General features: G+C 38.4%; 1 long non-coding RNA gene across 2 annotated transcripts; it reads right to left on the reverse strand.

Annotated features, from left to right (window-relative positions):
* Window positions 1–9969: 9969 nt before the first annotated feature.
* LOC147640860 (uncharacterized) lies at window positions 9970–10848 on the reverse strand. 2 transcript variants are annotated; one of them, XR_015267477.1, is made up of 3 exons: window positions 10631–10848; window positions 10489–10535; window positions 9970–10170 (listed from the first exon to the last, which is right to left on the reverse strand). It is a non-coding gene; the product is annotated as an uncharacterized LOC147640860 (long non-coding RNA). The 2 variants fall into 2 exon arrangements; XR_015267478.1 differs by having other exon boundaries at window positions 9970–10173; window positions 10488–10535.
* Between the last annotated feature and the right edge of the window lie 5158 nt (window positions 10849–16006).

Raw genomic sequence — 16006 nt, forward strand, 5'->3', positions numbered from 1 at the left:
TCCATCCCCAGTTAATCTACGTCAATGGAGACCAATCACATTAATGGGGGCCATGTATAAGATATTTGCAAAGGTCTTAGCCAACAGGTTGCAACAATTTCTTCCTACTTTGATTCATGTAAGGAAATATGGATTTTTAAAGGTTGGCATATTTTGCATAATATATTGAATGTACAAATTGGAATTGATTCTGCAAGGGCTTCGAGGCAAGAAGTGGTTATGATTCAACTGGATATTGAAAAGGCTTATGATCATGTTACTTGGTCTTTTCTTTCACAGCTTATGCACGCTATGGGATTTGTCCCTCGCATGTCTTCTTTGATTTATACTATTAGCCAACATGCAGTGGCTAGGCTTATGATTCATGGTGGGGTGACTAAGCCCATTCATTTGATGAGATCGGTCAAATAAGGATGCCCACTTAACCCTCTCTTGTTTGCAATTATTACACATCCAATATTATCTCGACTGGATAAGTTGGTGGAGGATGGTGAAGTTGTAGGGCTACTCTTCTAAAGCAGAGAGTAGATGGTCGGCCAGGCATTGGCAGATGATTCTTTCATGTTCCTTAAGGCTCAAAGAAATAATATTCAGAAGGCTATGGCTGTTTTGGGATACTTTTGGTCTTGCTTTAGGGTTATACATTAACATGCAAAAATTTGCTTTGATAAGTTGTACTGAGAGAGGTCTACTTGGTTTGGGATGGAATGGACAGGTCATATAAAGGGGATGCATCACACGCCACTTAGGTTGATATTGATTCACATGCTTTCTTGGCATGGAGTTTTGCAAGGATAAATGATAAGTTTGTGTATTGGAAATCTCAAGGTTGGCCTATGCATTTTTGGCTCAAAGTGGCACAATCCATTATTATTAGCATGATATCTTTTTTCTTGCCTTTATTGCCATAGACAGGCAAAGCTTTGCATCAGATACAATAGCCAATTAGATTTATGCTATGAAAAAGAGTAGGAAATAAGCCAAGGAACACGTGGATTTCTTGGGAACATGTTACTACTCCGAAGAGGAGTGGAGGAGCAACCTTATTAGATGTCAAATTACATATGGTCACTATACGAGATGGCCTTTATTGTAAGATATGTGTGTATCTCAAGAGCCATGGGTGGTAATGGCTAAGGCCCTCATAGAGGAGGTCCCACTTGTGCATGGTAATACGAGGATTGATGGTACATGGTGGAGATGTAGTGAATGGTTCCCCAATAGGTTTAAGTGGTGGCTAAGGCCCTCATAGAGGAGATCGCACTTATGGATAGTAATACCAGGATTGATGGTACATGTTGGGATGTAGTGAATGGTTCCCAACAGGTTCGAGTGGTGGCTTCACCTCTGCTTTCTCATTTAATGATCTCATGGAAGGAGGTATTGGCACACACGAAATGGAAGCCTTGTAGTTGAAGTCTATGGTGGCAGGTGAGGTGTTGGCTATTTTACGACTTCTAGAGTGGCTTGACAAATTTGTTGAGCGGCCAAAATTCAATAGAATGGCTAGTTTGTGACTAGTGAGAATTATTGATGCTTTGTTGCCACGAAGAGGTCGCTTATTATGTTTTTGAAAAATCCATCAATATTTTTGGGTTCCACGTGGATATGTATAGTTATGGGAGAAGGTGAGGGAAGGACTTACACCATTTGGTGATATTCCTCAGTTGAAGGATTAGGTATTTCAAAAGCCTCAGGACATTGTCCAGTGTATAACAAATCAAGTTCACCATATGATGGCGGAAGATAAGCGCTAGATCACGGAGAAGGCTAATAGGGTATGGAACATCCAAAAAAGTAGGGCTTGGTGGAAGGAAGTAATTTTATAGGACTGGTGGTCTAAGTTCCATATCAAGGGAATGTGTTCCTATGGTGCATGCTAGTTGGAGGTCTACCATTAGGGGACCAGTTTTGCGAAAGCGACAGATTGCTTCTGGTAATTGTGTGTTTTTTACCACATGCTTGGAAACATGTCTATATCTTTTCATTTCATGTCCAGTGGCAAAGAAGGTTTGGGATTTCATTTCTCATGTATAGAGTCCATTCACAGATAGGCTTATAAAGGTTAAAGATAGGATTTTGGGCAAGATTTTGAATGGGCTTGATAACCCAAAACATTCAGTCTTCTTTCATTTTTTTAGGTGGACAAGTTTGTGGCATATCTGGTTTACTAGGAATGCCTTCATATTTGATGCAAAAGTTGGAATTACAACTCACACAGGTTGTATAAAAGGGATACTATTGTAGCAAGTCTCTTCCTTGCGGCGGTTAGCTCATTTGGTGGAGAATGACACAGCTATATATTAGATGAGGGTACTCTAAGCTACACCTGTGGTTTGGAGTAATTAGTGAGGGAAAGCTACTACATCACTTGGTAGCCATGTGGCCATTTGTAAAGTATTTTTTGGTAATATATCTTCTATTACAAAGAGAGAGAGAGAGAGAGAGAGAGAGAGAGAGAGAGAGAGATATTGAGCGATTGCTCAATGTGTTTGCCTCTTCTTGAGCACTTCATATTTACCTTTCCCTTCATCGACCCTTCATCCATGTGCATTTTTCCCCCTTGTAATTTCAACTTCGTCATCCACATGGATTTTGAATTTTTCCACCTTGTATTTTCACCTCCCCTCATTGATGTGACACCTTCTCCCCATTTATAGATCCCCCATTTCTCTATTATAAAAGTATATATTTATTTATATAAATGACATGGAAATTTATGACCAAGGCATGTCTTTGATAGGCAAGTTTTTCTTTAGCCTTTTTTAACAAGGAAAATTGCTTGAAAAATAGGGATGACAAATGTCACATTTTTCCTTGCCTCTACACGATGTACCAATCAACCTTGGCTAACCAAAGTCTCATGATTTCTTTTTCTCTAGAGATGCACACCCCACAATTGTTAATATAATATAGTACACACACCAATACTTTGATGCTAACAAAATACACCAATTCGTCTTAAGAGCTTTATGATAAACGCTCAAGTTGATAAAATACCACACACACACCACTCCTTGTAGGGAGAAGGGCTATAAATGAATGTTACAAGAGAACACTAATGTCAACAAAGTGCACAATTGTGGCTTGAGAGCTTTGAGATACCATGAGATATCAACAAAACTTAAAGGCCTAAACTAAAAACAAGACACTTGAAGTTCCACACACTCAAAATAGGGCCATTTCCACAATTCCATTTCTTTTCGTGCTAGAATTTGGTAGAGTTGTTGGTAATTTCACCAAAATTATCTAAATATCAAAAGATTTGGTTGAGAATATTTTTGTTCTTTTAACCTATATGTACCACACATGCACAAACCCTTCTTGACATGATCTTGTTTTTATAACCTATATGTACCACACATGCACAAACCCTTCTTGACATGATCTTGTTTTTATAACCTATATGTACCACACATGCACAAACCCTTCTTAACATCATCTCATATGGGTGTGAATGCACACACTTGATTCATATGTAAGGTATGCATGTATTTGTGCATGAATGCATGTGTGTGTGTGGGTGTGTGTACACGTGCATGTGTGCATGCATGTATATATATATATATATATATATATATATATATATATACATATATATATATATATATATATATATATGTATATATATATATATATATATATATATATATATATACATGCATGCATCTACACATGGGTACACATTTACACTTACATGAATACATGTATACAAATACATAATCCTAAATTTTTTTAATTGTTGGTTACACTTATGCTTGGTTCATGAAAATAATCTCACACATATTTGAAAGAAATTCACCGTTACAAGCACTACACAAGCTTCCATTTGGCATATAGCCATAGATCAAGAGCTTCTCTTCTTTCCTATAGAAGGTGTCAATAAAGGTAAAATGCTTGGATGTTTTGATCTCCCAATGGCTTTCATAGTTTCCAAAATGCATTTTTTTCACCTACAATGATCCATAGTGAAAGAATGATGAGCACATTCATGCAACAATCAAAGATTACGAAAAAATTACAACGCTTCTTATGAACATATCCCATTGGATATTTTTCTCCAGTATGCAAAATACTCCTACGTCATGTATGAAAGAGTCTCAAATCAAGAGAAAAGAGAGCAATTAATGCAAGTTTTTCATGCCAAATATCCAAGAGGCATCCAAAAAATTTATCCTTTTCTCTAGCCTATCCACATGTCATATGAATTTCCTCTCTCTATTTCTCTCATCTCCAAACTTAGCATCTTAGACACTTCTCACTCATTCATCAGCTTTTAGCTCTCTCTCTCTCTCTCTCTCTCTCTCTCTCTCTCTCTCTCTCTCTCTCTCTCTCTCTCTCTCTCTCTCTCTCTCTCTCTCTCTCTCTCTCCATGTCTTCGTTATCTAGCTCACCTCTAGTTATAATAAACATAGATGATGTTATTGATTACAATAAAAGTCTTGAGTAGTCGTGCAATCACTCATCAAAAGTCCTTATATCATGTACATTTGAGAGCTTGGTGGATTATCCCAAGCCTTTTGACTCTCTCTCTCTCTCTCTCTCTCTCTCTCTCTCCGCTATGTAGCTCACCGCGCTAGTTATAATAAACATAGATGATGTTATTGATTACGATAAAAGTCTTAATAAGTAGTCGTGAAATCACTCATCAAAAGTCCTTATATCATGTACATTTGAGAGCTTGGTGGATTATCCCAAGCCTTTTGACTTTATTTAATTCACATTTTCAGCACAAGCTATCTATATTGTGGGGGAATTACAACCCCCAACATAGATACTATCACAAGTTATCTATATTGTGAGGGAATTAAAACCCCAACATAGATACTATCACTTAGTTGATACCAACTTTCATGATCTCATACACTATGGGGGAATTACAACCCCAACATAGATACTATCAATTAGTTGATACCCACTTTCATGATATCATATATTGTTATCAATATTGTAGAGGAATGACCACCCCAAACATATATGCTATCAATTAGTTGGCACTAATTTTCATGGTATCATACATTCTTGAGGAGTTACCACCCCCAACATGACTAAGTTAATCATACTGACAAAACTATTGATTGTGGCATCATGGACATGAAATGAAAAATAGTCCTCAATTTTGTGTACATTAACTTACAATGATTTATGAGCCTAAGTCACTTGATGACCACTGCTAACCCTCCTTCCAAGATTTCTTTATAAGAAATTCCCAAGATTCACTGTCCCAAAATCTCAGCAAAAGAGGGTTTTATAACTCAAACCTTCTATTCTCAACCTCAATAAATTCAAGATTTCCTTTTTCATCAGTGTTGTGACAAGATACCTCTTATGTGAATAATTTATTCTTAGATTTAGCCATAGGGCTTGTGTCCTTAATTTTTATGCCCTCAAAGCTTTTTCTTGCAAGCTTCAAATTGGATTTTCTACTCATTTTCTACTACCTTTATCACTTTAAGGAGAGTGCTTCACAATATTGTTTTGGTCTTTCTTTCTTTCATATATAATAGCTTACCTAGTACAATAAGGCCACTATGATATAAACCACAATTTTCCTATTTTAAACCCTAGGCTAGACTTGCTATGCTTTGGTTTATTAAGTGAGCATGTTGCATCGAGAGATTGGCCACGTAGAAGATTGTTCTAATAAAATGAGGTCTTATCAAAGTGGGAGAGGGATGGAGGAATAGAACCACTTAGTTTATTGTTGGAAACATCAAAGAAACTCAATTAGTTGAAATAAGAGGAGTCTAGAAGGCTTCCACTAAGGTAGTTATTGTGATAAGGGTAATTATTTTGAAGCTAGTTAAGTTGCCTAGGGAGTTGGGTACAGGGCCTTTACCAAAAATTCATCTTTTACCATTTAATTACTTGGATCTCAAATATCATGGGAATTCCTCTTTTTGTATAAAAATAAATTTACAAAAAATTCCTCTTTTACCATTTAATTACTTGGATCTCAAATATCATGGGAATTTCTCTTTTTGTATAAAAATAAATTTACCAAAATTTACTCTTTTCTCATAATCAATTAATTGTACATAATTATAAAAAAATTATTTCTCATGAATATGTTGAAAATCATTCTTTTTGCATAGGATGTCGAATCCTAGAATATGGTAGGAAGTCCTCTTTTAGCATTATGCATAAAAATAAGATATGTATTATTTTCTAAAAATTTTACTATAGCTTCGCTGCTACTATTATTGATAATTCTCAAATTTTTCCTAAAGAATAAAAGCTTGTAACGAAAATATGATATTAGTTCCTCTTTTATGCTTAAAATCAAACTATGAATTTAAATCATAATTTTAACCATAAAATTAAACATAACTATGATTATCCCACTAGATTAAGCTAATTCCATTATTTCTCTTTTCCCAAATTGATAGGATAATCTATTTCTCATTTAGAATCAATCAAAGTAGTTTTTAACTACTTATAAATAATCTAACCATTATTTTGTTAACACAAAATCATAAAAATACAAGAGTTTAGCTTTGAATTAAGAGACTATCATTGAGAAGCATCCTTTTTCAAGGGATTTAGCCATAGAGATGGCTATTCTTTTAGAGAGAGAGATTTACTTAAAGAAAGCATTACAAATAAGCATAAAGATTAACTTTCTCTTAATTAAGCATTAAGACTTTAAGGAAAAGCTTGATTTGAATTAAAACAATCATTTTGAAAGCTTCTCAAGCTTGAGAGGGATTGAGAAGAAGAAAGTTATTAAAAAAACCATAAATTTAATTTTACCTCCAATTTTAGCTTGGTTCTTTAATTGTAGTGAAGCCCCCGACCAATCAATTGGTCCATCAAGAGGAGAAGAGCAACTCCAAGAGTTGTTGTAGAGAGAGAGAGCTCCAAGCTCCCAAGAGAGGAAAATTTAAGGGATAATAGAAAATATGACTATTTTAATATAATATTAGCATGGTATAGCTCCAATATTAAATTATAAATGAATGAGGGTCTATTTATAGGTGAGGGAGGAAACTAAACAAGTCCAATTGGGTTCTAGAATTTTCTTGGTTCAGTTTGACTCAATTTGGACAAGATTTGGACCAGTTTGGCTCGCTTTTTTATTTGGTTTGATCCAGGAGAGAGGAGAGATAAAAATATCATAATTTTTTTAAATTAAAAATCCTTCCACACATGTGAAAGATGCGCCTACCTCAAGAGTCCCTTGTAATATCTCATAATTTTTAACTAATAAAACTTGTACTCAGTCAACTCTTCATCTTATGTGAGCATTTACTCAATTTTGGGTATTTTCTTTTATTCTTTGGATTTATCTCATCCTAACACTTGGATTAATCCAATTGGCCCATTAGAACCTTAGTTAAACCATAATCTAAAAATTTTTGAAAATGTAGACCCTTAGACTAAGGTCCCTTATACCATTTTCAATTAATTCCTAATGCACATTGGAAGGTTCATTTTTAACTTCTATTTCAGGGGAATCCATTTTAGACACTAGGAGGATTTTTATATCTCAATTTTGGATTATCTCTCTCTAGGCCAAAACAGGGTAAAACAAGATCTTTCTTCTATTTCAGAGAGGGGAATAATTACAAGAACAGAAGGGGAGGTTCTTACATCTTTACACCTCAAAAGCTAGAGGGAGGAATCTTACATGAAAGACAAGATTACACTTCCCAAGTTCACGGAGGAATTGGAAGAATGGACTAGTAAGATGGAGACGTTCTTTGCATTGTACCCCAGTGAGAAAGAAGACAAAGTACAATTTTTCGTGCTTCATTTGGAAGATTATGCCCATTCATGGTGGCGGTTTACTCAACATGAAGGTTTGCATTTTGACACTTGGGAAGCATTTAAAGATGCCATGTTTCAAAACTTCACATCTCCATTGGAACGGGCTCAATTGGTGGGACAATGGTATGACTTGGAGCAAAAGGGAAGTTCAGTCAAGGAATATAGAAACCAATTTAGGAAGCTTTCCATGTTTGTTGGAGGAATGAATGAATACACCAAAATGGTGAAGTACATACATGGATTGCAGTCCTCACTTGGAGTTGATGTGAAGGCTCAAAGACCTCAAACTTTGCAAGAGACCATGTATTATGCGGAGGTCTTTGAATCTAAGTATAAGGGGAATGTTGCAAATAGATGGAATGTGGGAGAAACTAAGCCATCTACTTTCAGTCCAAATGTAGTAAAATGGCCAACTTCTACCTCTTCAACACCTTATGTACCTCGTGCAAGCTTCACTCCAACTTCTACTCCCATACAATGATATCCTAGTGTGTATGGACAGCCAAGAAATGTGAAATGGAGTGTTTCTATGGACAAACCACCTCTCAAGAGTGATGCCAAATCTTCTTCCCTTCAAGGCAAAGTGTTAAAGCAATTGTCACAAGCGGAGATGAAGAAGAAGAGGAAGAAAGGTGTTTGCTTCCTTTGCAAAGAGAAATGGAGTCCTGAGTATGAAAAGGTTTGCAATGCAAAGGAGGTGAGAGCTAACATGATCTTTGAGGTGGTTGAAGATGAAGAGGTACCATCGGATTATGTGGATCAGGTTGAATTTCAAGATTGTGCAAATGAGGTGATAGAAGAGCCTACTCTTGACCCTTCTCAAGAGTTTCCTTTTGATCCGGGTGGAGAGGATTGGGTAGAAGTTGAAACAAAAAAAAAGACAGCCATGCTTTGTGGTAATAAGACCAACACTCTTCACAAAACAAAAATTCTGAAAGTGAGTGAACACCTCACTCTTCTCCTTCATGAAATATACCCACACTTTTCTTGTGTGGTCATCAATGAAAGTCACATAATACCTGCAGCCTCCCATAGACATGGTCTTCGTAGGACCCCATACATCTGAATGCACAACATCTAGTGCATTTGTGCTCACATATCTGTTACGTGGAAACACATGCTTTGTTTGCTTCCCAAATTGGCATGCTTCACATACTCTCTGCATACCTTCCACTTTAAATTTTGGCAGCCCTGTCACAATTCCTTTAGTCTGCATAGACTTCATTCTCTGCACATTCACATGTCCAATTCTTTTATGCCAAATGTCCGTGTCTGCAACAATCCCTGAACCATATTTAAACATCGCAGCACTCATTTTAGGCATGTCTACATTCAACGTAAACATTCTGCCCACTCTGTTGCCTTTTGCAACCAACCTGCACTTGTCTTTAAAGTCTTCAACATAACAACCATTAGGGTTAAACCGAACCTACAAACCCTGCTCAATCATCTGGCCAACTGAAACCAGATTTTTTATTATGTTCGGAATGTGAAGTACATCTGCAAGATACTTCACTTTGCCATCCTGCATAGACAATGGCACATCTCCAACATGGGCAATTGGATGAGCAGTGTCATCCCCTATTTCCACAAAACCTGGTCTTTTCGGGTTTTTCATCTCCTTGAACCACTTCCCATGACTTGTCATGTGGTTCGAAGCACCTAAATCCACATACCATACATCATCTTTTTATGCTGCATCAACATTTTCACACATGGCATTCACGACATGCTGCATAACAAACAACCTTTCATTATCCTCATTATTTCTGCTTGAGGATGCATAGTTGTTTTGCTGCACTTTCCCATTTTGCATGTCAGCCTGCTTCTTATAACATTCTGCCTGCACATGTCCAGGCTTACCACAATTATAGCATTCACGTGCATCATTATATTGCCTTTGCCAATTTCCACGGCCTCTTTGACTCCCCCTGCCGCCTCTGAATTTTCCTCTTCCACCTGCGTGTTGTTGTTGTTGTTGTTGTGTATTCTGGGACTGTTGTTGCTGCTGCTGCTGTCCATAATTCTGATTACCTGTTCAGCCACCTCCTTGACCGCGTCCACGGCCTCCTCTACCTCGTCCTCTTCCTGAACTTGTGTAGAAGGCCTATTGCTCTGAACTGTTTTTGTTTTGTGAAGAGTGTTGGTCTTATTACCACAATAAGAATGCATCAGACAAATAGGGCACTGCAAAACCTATTGTGACCACTGAACCATGTCGCATTACCAAAGACATAGCATTGCATTGAGGAGATAATGTCAGTGCCAACTACAATGTACCCATACATACTTTGTCACATAAGAAGCAATCCCTATAACCAAGACCAAGCTACATTTCTGATCTATCAACAAGCTGTATCAAAAACTTCAGAAGACTCCCACTAATCATCATCTTCTCACCTGCAGCCATCCACTTTCTCAACCGGTTAGAACCTACCCAACTTGTTGGGCAAATGACAGCCATCCAACAATCATGAAACATTTCTCATTAGAACCAACCGACATAGATGTTGGGGGGCCAAAAACGGGGTAAGCCCCATGACTACCCATATCCTGCAGACTTGATTGGTCATACAAAGGGTGGGAATTCGTGAACGCGAGAGGAGAGAGAACCGAGCATGTCAAAAAATAGGTAGACATGAACGCAACAGGCAATGCAGCAAAAAGGAAGGCCATGTCCTGCAAGGACACAAAAACAGGGGAGGAGGGAGGACTCACCTTAGGCAGCTGCAATCACTTCTTGGTGGGGGCGGATGATGAAGAAGGTGGGTTGTAAACGGCGTACCCTTGCCGCTGTTGTAGTAGGTGGAGCCGTTGGGGTTGGAGTAGATGAAGAAGGTGGGGGCGGATGATGAACAAGGTGGGTTGTAAACGGCGTAGCCCTTGCCGCTGTTGTAGTAGGTGGAGCCGTTGGGGTTGGAGTAGTAGTAGGAGCCGTTCTGGTTGGAGTAGTGGTAGGCGTTCTGGTTGGGCGCGGAAGGCCCATGGTCGCGGGCGCAGTAGTGGTTGCCCTGCGCGTTCGTGCCCGAATCCTTGTACGCGTATCCATCCTTGCCTCCTCCCATCTTCGTCCTGCTGAGACAAAACTCCATAAGTTCTCTTCTATGCAGCACTTGGGCTTCTATATAGCCCTTAGCTTGCATTTTAGGGCCTGTTCACAACGGCCGCCCGGACAGATCCTCTAGACTCCAAATGCATATCCTCTACTTTGGGATGCAAAAATAAATATGCGCACGTGTGTGTGTGTGTGTTATATTGTTTATGCGTGCGCGGGAGAGAGACCAACTTGGATAGCTTTCTCCCAAAAGCTATCCAATATAGCGTGGGAAAGGTTGGGGTTGCATGGGAAGAGGGCTCAATATAGGGTCCCAAGATTTTTTAAACATGGAAAGGGTGGTGAACATGCGAGGGTACTGCCTAGCAGGGGGAAATCGAGACAAAGAGGAAGAAGAGGTCGTGGGCAAGGCATAGCCCACAAAGAAAGATAGGAAGGAGTCATGGAGGGCACAACAACAAGAGCGCGATGATAGAGAGCTACGGCTCGGGAGCGCGACAGCAAGCGAGAGAGAGACAGAGCGGCAACTCTGATGGTGAGGGGTACCGATAGAAAAAAGCAAGGGAGACAGAGTATGTGTTGGACCGAGCGTAATCGTTAGGGGGGAAAACATGCATGCATATCACACTTGGTTTAGGGCCGGTTCTTAACGGCCACGTGAGCATTGCCTCCACAACGTTGGACAACTTGCTCTAGCCTTTCCCCAACCAATGCAGAGCAGGCTAGTGGTAAAGCTAACGCCTCTTACGTGGTGTCTCCCGCGAACCTTTCTGTAATAATGGTGAGAGAAAGAGAGAAAGATTGCACTCATAATGGAGTACCACATGTACTCATGATGGAGTACCACGTGCACTCAAGGGGATACCACCATAGCCATAGAAGCATGGAGCTCCAAAAAGTATGATTTCATTAGTCAAAAGTGAGTTAAGACCCTAATACAATATTCACTTATATACTTGCCCACCGTTTCACACTCATTTTAATATTGGGCCTCATACTTGCCCAGCTATAACCATGCCTATGAACCTCTCCTTATGTACAAACTCAAGCCCCTTTCATAATGATGGTGAGAGAAAGAGAGAAAGATTGCACTCATAATGGAGTACCACATGCACTCATGATGGAGTACCACATGCACTCAAGGGAGTACCACCATAGCCATAGAAGCATGGAGCGCCAAGAAGTAGATTTCATTAGTCAAAAGTGAGTTAAGACCCTAATACAATTGTAAGATCCCTGTTCCCACCGAGCAACAGATTCGGGATACTAGCAGCGGAAGTAGCACATCTCGCGCGGGACAGGGGTCCCACATTCGGGGTCTCACCCACGGATATCCGAATAAGAAACTAATCTGTCGGTTGTTCCAAAACCGAACCCGGAAAAACTTCCTTAACCGGAAAGCACGGGCGATTCCACCAGGATAACTTTTTCCTCTAACGTAGTCAAGATCATTTCTGATCGAGATGATCCAATTACATCTAGAAGATACTTAGTCAGTTCAAGGAAGAAACTTGCACTTGGATCATTGGGATCAACGCTTTTTTCCCCATTCAAAAGGCACAGCCGTTGATTCCTATCCATAGAACAGTTACTGTCCGGGATTTATTTTTTCTATCGTAAAAACAAAAGTTTGAGTCTTGATTTACGGATCCATCAGTCCAGCCTAACCCCATTCAATCCCATGGGTTAGCCAGCCGCCCAACCACTGTAGTGATGGGATCCAATTAAGTATTTGGTTAGGTTTTGTCCCGGGTACCAAGGAAAAGAGTTCCAAGGCCCCCTAGCCGGATGTTCATGCAAAATAAAACTAGTCACACCACTCACACACCCAATATGAAATTGCCTTTTCACAGATTCAACCAGTTTAAAACAATCCTTTAATAAAACCATTGTATCACTGATCACCATCTTCCAATTTATCCAGTTGATTCTTAATTTTTCCATCATTCCTTCATCAGAGTATCTATGGCATCATTGGCAACTAGGACGCTCACCACCTGTCCACTCAACCAGGGGCCGTTTCTTAGTTCCTAGCCCTTAATACTCGGCAATATAATCACTTATCAAGATGGACTCTCGTTGAAGATCAGCAAGATCAACCAACGGATCCATATAAGGAGCCATGGACTCATCCATTGAAGACCAGCAAGGTCAATCAACCAGATCCATGCTCGATTTCAGAAAACAACTCCAACTCTGTTCCAATATCTTCCTCGACGCACGCGTGGGTATCCTAGGCGACCCAGAGCCCGAGCACCGTATGGTCAGCACCCTCTAGGATCCTTCGCAGGTGACCTAGCGCTTCACTCATAGGCTGCTTCCTTGGCCCCTCATCCACCGTACCGGAAGCTCACCATTTTAATCGCACCGAGGCTGGTCAAGACCTCGGCCGACCTTGCTACGCGAGACGTCCTTCATTGACTCTCCGTCAGCAGTTGCAACATTATCAGTTAGGTCTCACGACCTTTATCACAAGATAGTCACAATGCTCCCCCAGCAATCTTGACATAAAACAGTCATTTACAAACAGCATTTACAAACAGTTTACAATACAGTTTCTATTTTTACTTTCATTTTTCCACATTATCCCTCATCAATCCACATTACTTATTCCATATTCCATTTATATGTATACTCATCCCATCACATCATTTTCCATCTCAACACTTCATATTCCTTCACATCACATATCGTATATTCACATCCATACATATATCCACATCCACATCCACATCCACATTCACATCCACACATCCACATCTACATCCATACATCTAATTTCATGCACATTCATGCATCCACATCCATACATCCACATCTACATGCACATTCACATCCATACATCCACATCTATATGCGTACATTCTCATCTACATGCATACATCCACATCTCTATGCATACATCCACATCCACATTCACATTCTCCTCATACATCTACATCTACATGCATACATCCACCTCCACATTCACATCCACATCTATACATCTACATCTACATGCATACATCCACCTCCACATCCACATCCACATCTACATCTACATGCATACATCCATCTCCACATCCACATCCACATCTATACATCTACATCTACATGCATACATCCACATCCACATCTATACATCTACATCTACATGCATACATCTACATCTCCATTCACATCCACATCTATACATCTACATCTACATGCATCCATCCACATCTCTATTTACATCCTCATCTATACATCTACTTCTACATGCATACATCCACATCTCCATGCATACATCCACCTCCACATTCACACTCACATCCATACATCTACATCTACATGCAACATCCACATCTCTATGCATAATAAAATTCTTTTAATTAATCTAGGATGATAGTTCCTAGAATATGGTAGGAAGTCCTCTTTTTATAGTTTGAATGAATTTATTTTATGCGTAATTTCTATAAAAATTTTGCCATAGCTCCGCTACTATGACTGATAAATCTCAATTTTTTTTTCTAAGGGATAAAGTTATCATTAAGGATATAATTAGAATGGTCTCTAATTGGGTCATCAATCCATAATGGATTGAATCATCAATGTGCATAAACTAAAAGCATAGCAAAAAGCCATTAATTTGGCCTCAAGCATAGCTTAATCTTGGATTAAGGAAAAGCTTTATGAAAAGCTTCATTTGGATTGAGAATGGGTCATGAGTATGACCATTTCTTGAGAGAGAGAGAGAAATTACATAAAAACCATTTGAATTTAAACATAAATGAAAATTAACTTCTATAGCATTTATTAAATTATGTAACTCTTCCCTACTATTCACCAATTAACTTCAATAGCATTTAAAAAAACCATACCAATTAAGCTTCTCAAGCTTGAGAGGGGTTGAGAAGAGAGAATCATTGAGAAATTATAGAAAAGATCAAAATTCAATATACTTACCTTACAATTTGCTTGATTCTTTATTCACGGTAGAGGCCCCCAACCAATCAATTGGTTTAGTATGTTGATGGAGCCACCAATGGAGATTGAAGAAAGAGAGAAGTATCAAAAACTAGTGAATTATTAAAGAATTCACAGTTCTTGGCTTAGGTAGAGTAGAGTAACAAGGCATAAGACACTATATATTTTAGCTTAGGTGGAGTAGAGTAACAAAGCATAAGACTCTATCTAATTTGGCTTAGGTGGAGTAGAGTAACAAAGCATAAGACACTATCTACTTTGGCTTAGGTGGAGTAGAGTAACAAAGCATAAGACTCTATCTAATTTGGCTTAGGTGGAGTAGAGTAACAAAGCATAAGACACTATCTAATTTGGCTTAGGTGGAGTAGAGTAACAAAGCATAAGACTCTATCTAATTTGGCTTAGGTGGAGTAGAGAAACAAAGCATAAGACTCTATCTAATTTGGCTTAGGTGGAGTAGAGTAACAAAGCATAAGACACTATCTAATTTGGCTTAGGTGGAGTAGAGTAACAAAGCATAAGACTCTATATCTTTTTCAACAAGGGGAGGCTTCTATTTATAGGAAAATTTGAGCTCCTAACCAAACAAACTGATTCTAGAATTTTCCAAGTCAGTTTGGTCACTTTTTGACCATTTTTAGGTTAGTTAAGCTAACTTTTTGGAACTAGACTTGAATGAGGAGAGAAGAGAGATAAAATATCTCAATTTTTATGAGTTTAAAACTTATTCAAGCATGTGAAATATGCACCTCCTTTAAAGAATTCCCCTTCCTTACATATGTGTCATAATGGAATCATTTTAATATTGCTCATAGTTTTTTACTAATAAGCCTTGTACATTTTTAACTCTTCATCTTATGTGAGCATTTAAGGGACTCCCCTTCCTTACATATGTGTCATAATAAAATCATTATTCCCAAAATATCTCATATTTTTAATATTGCTCATAGTTTTTTATTAATAAACCTTGTACATTTTCAACTCTTCATCTTATGTGAAATATGCACCTCCTTTAAAGAATTCCCCTTCCTTACATATGTGTCATAATGGAATCATTTTAATATTGCTCATAGTTTTTTACTAATAAACCTTGTACATTTTCAACTCTTCATCTTATGTGAGCATTTAAGGGACTCCCCTTCCTTACATATGTGTCATAATAAAATCATTATTCCCAAAATATCTCATATTTTTAATATTGCTCATAGTTTTTTACTAATAAACCTTGTACATTTT

The sequence above is a fragment of the Cibotium barometz genome, chromosome 2 (genome assembly GCF_041138505.1).
Source record: "Cibotium barometz isolate CiBa-2024 chromosome 2, ASM4113850v1, whole genome shotgun sequence".
NCBI lineage: Eukaryota > Viridiplantae > Streptophyta > Polypodiopsida > Cyatheales > Cibotiaceae > Cibotium > Cibotium barometz.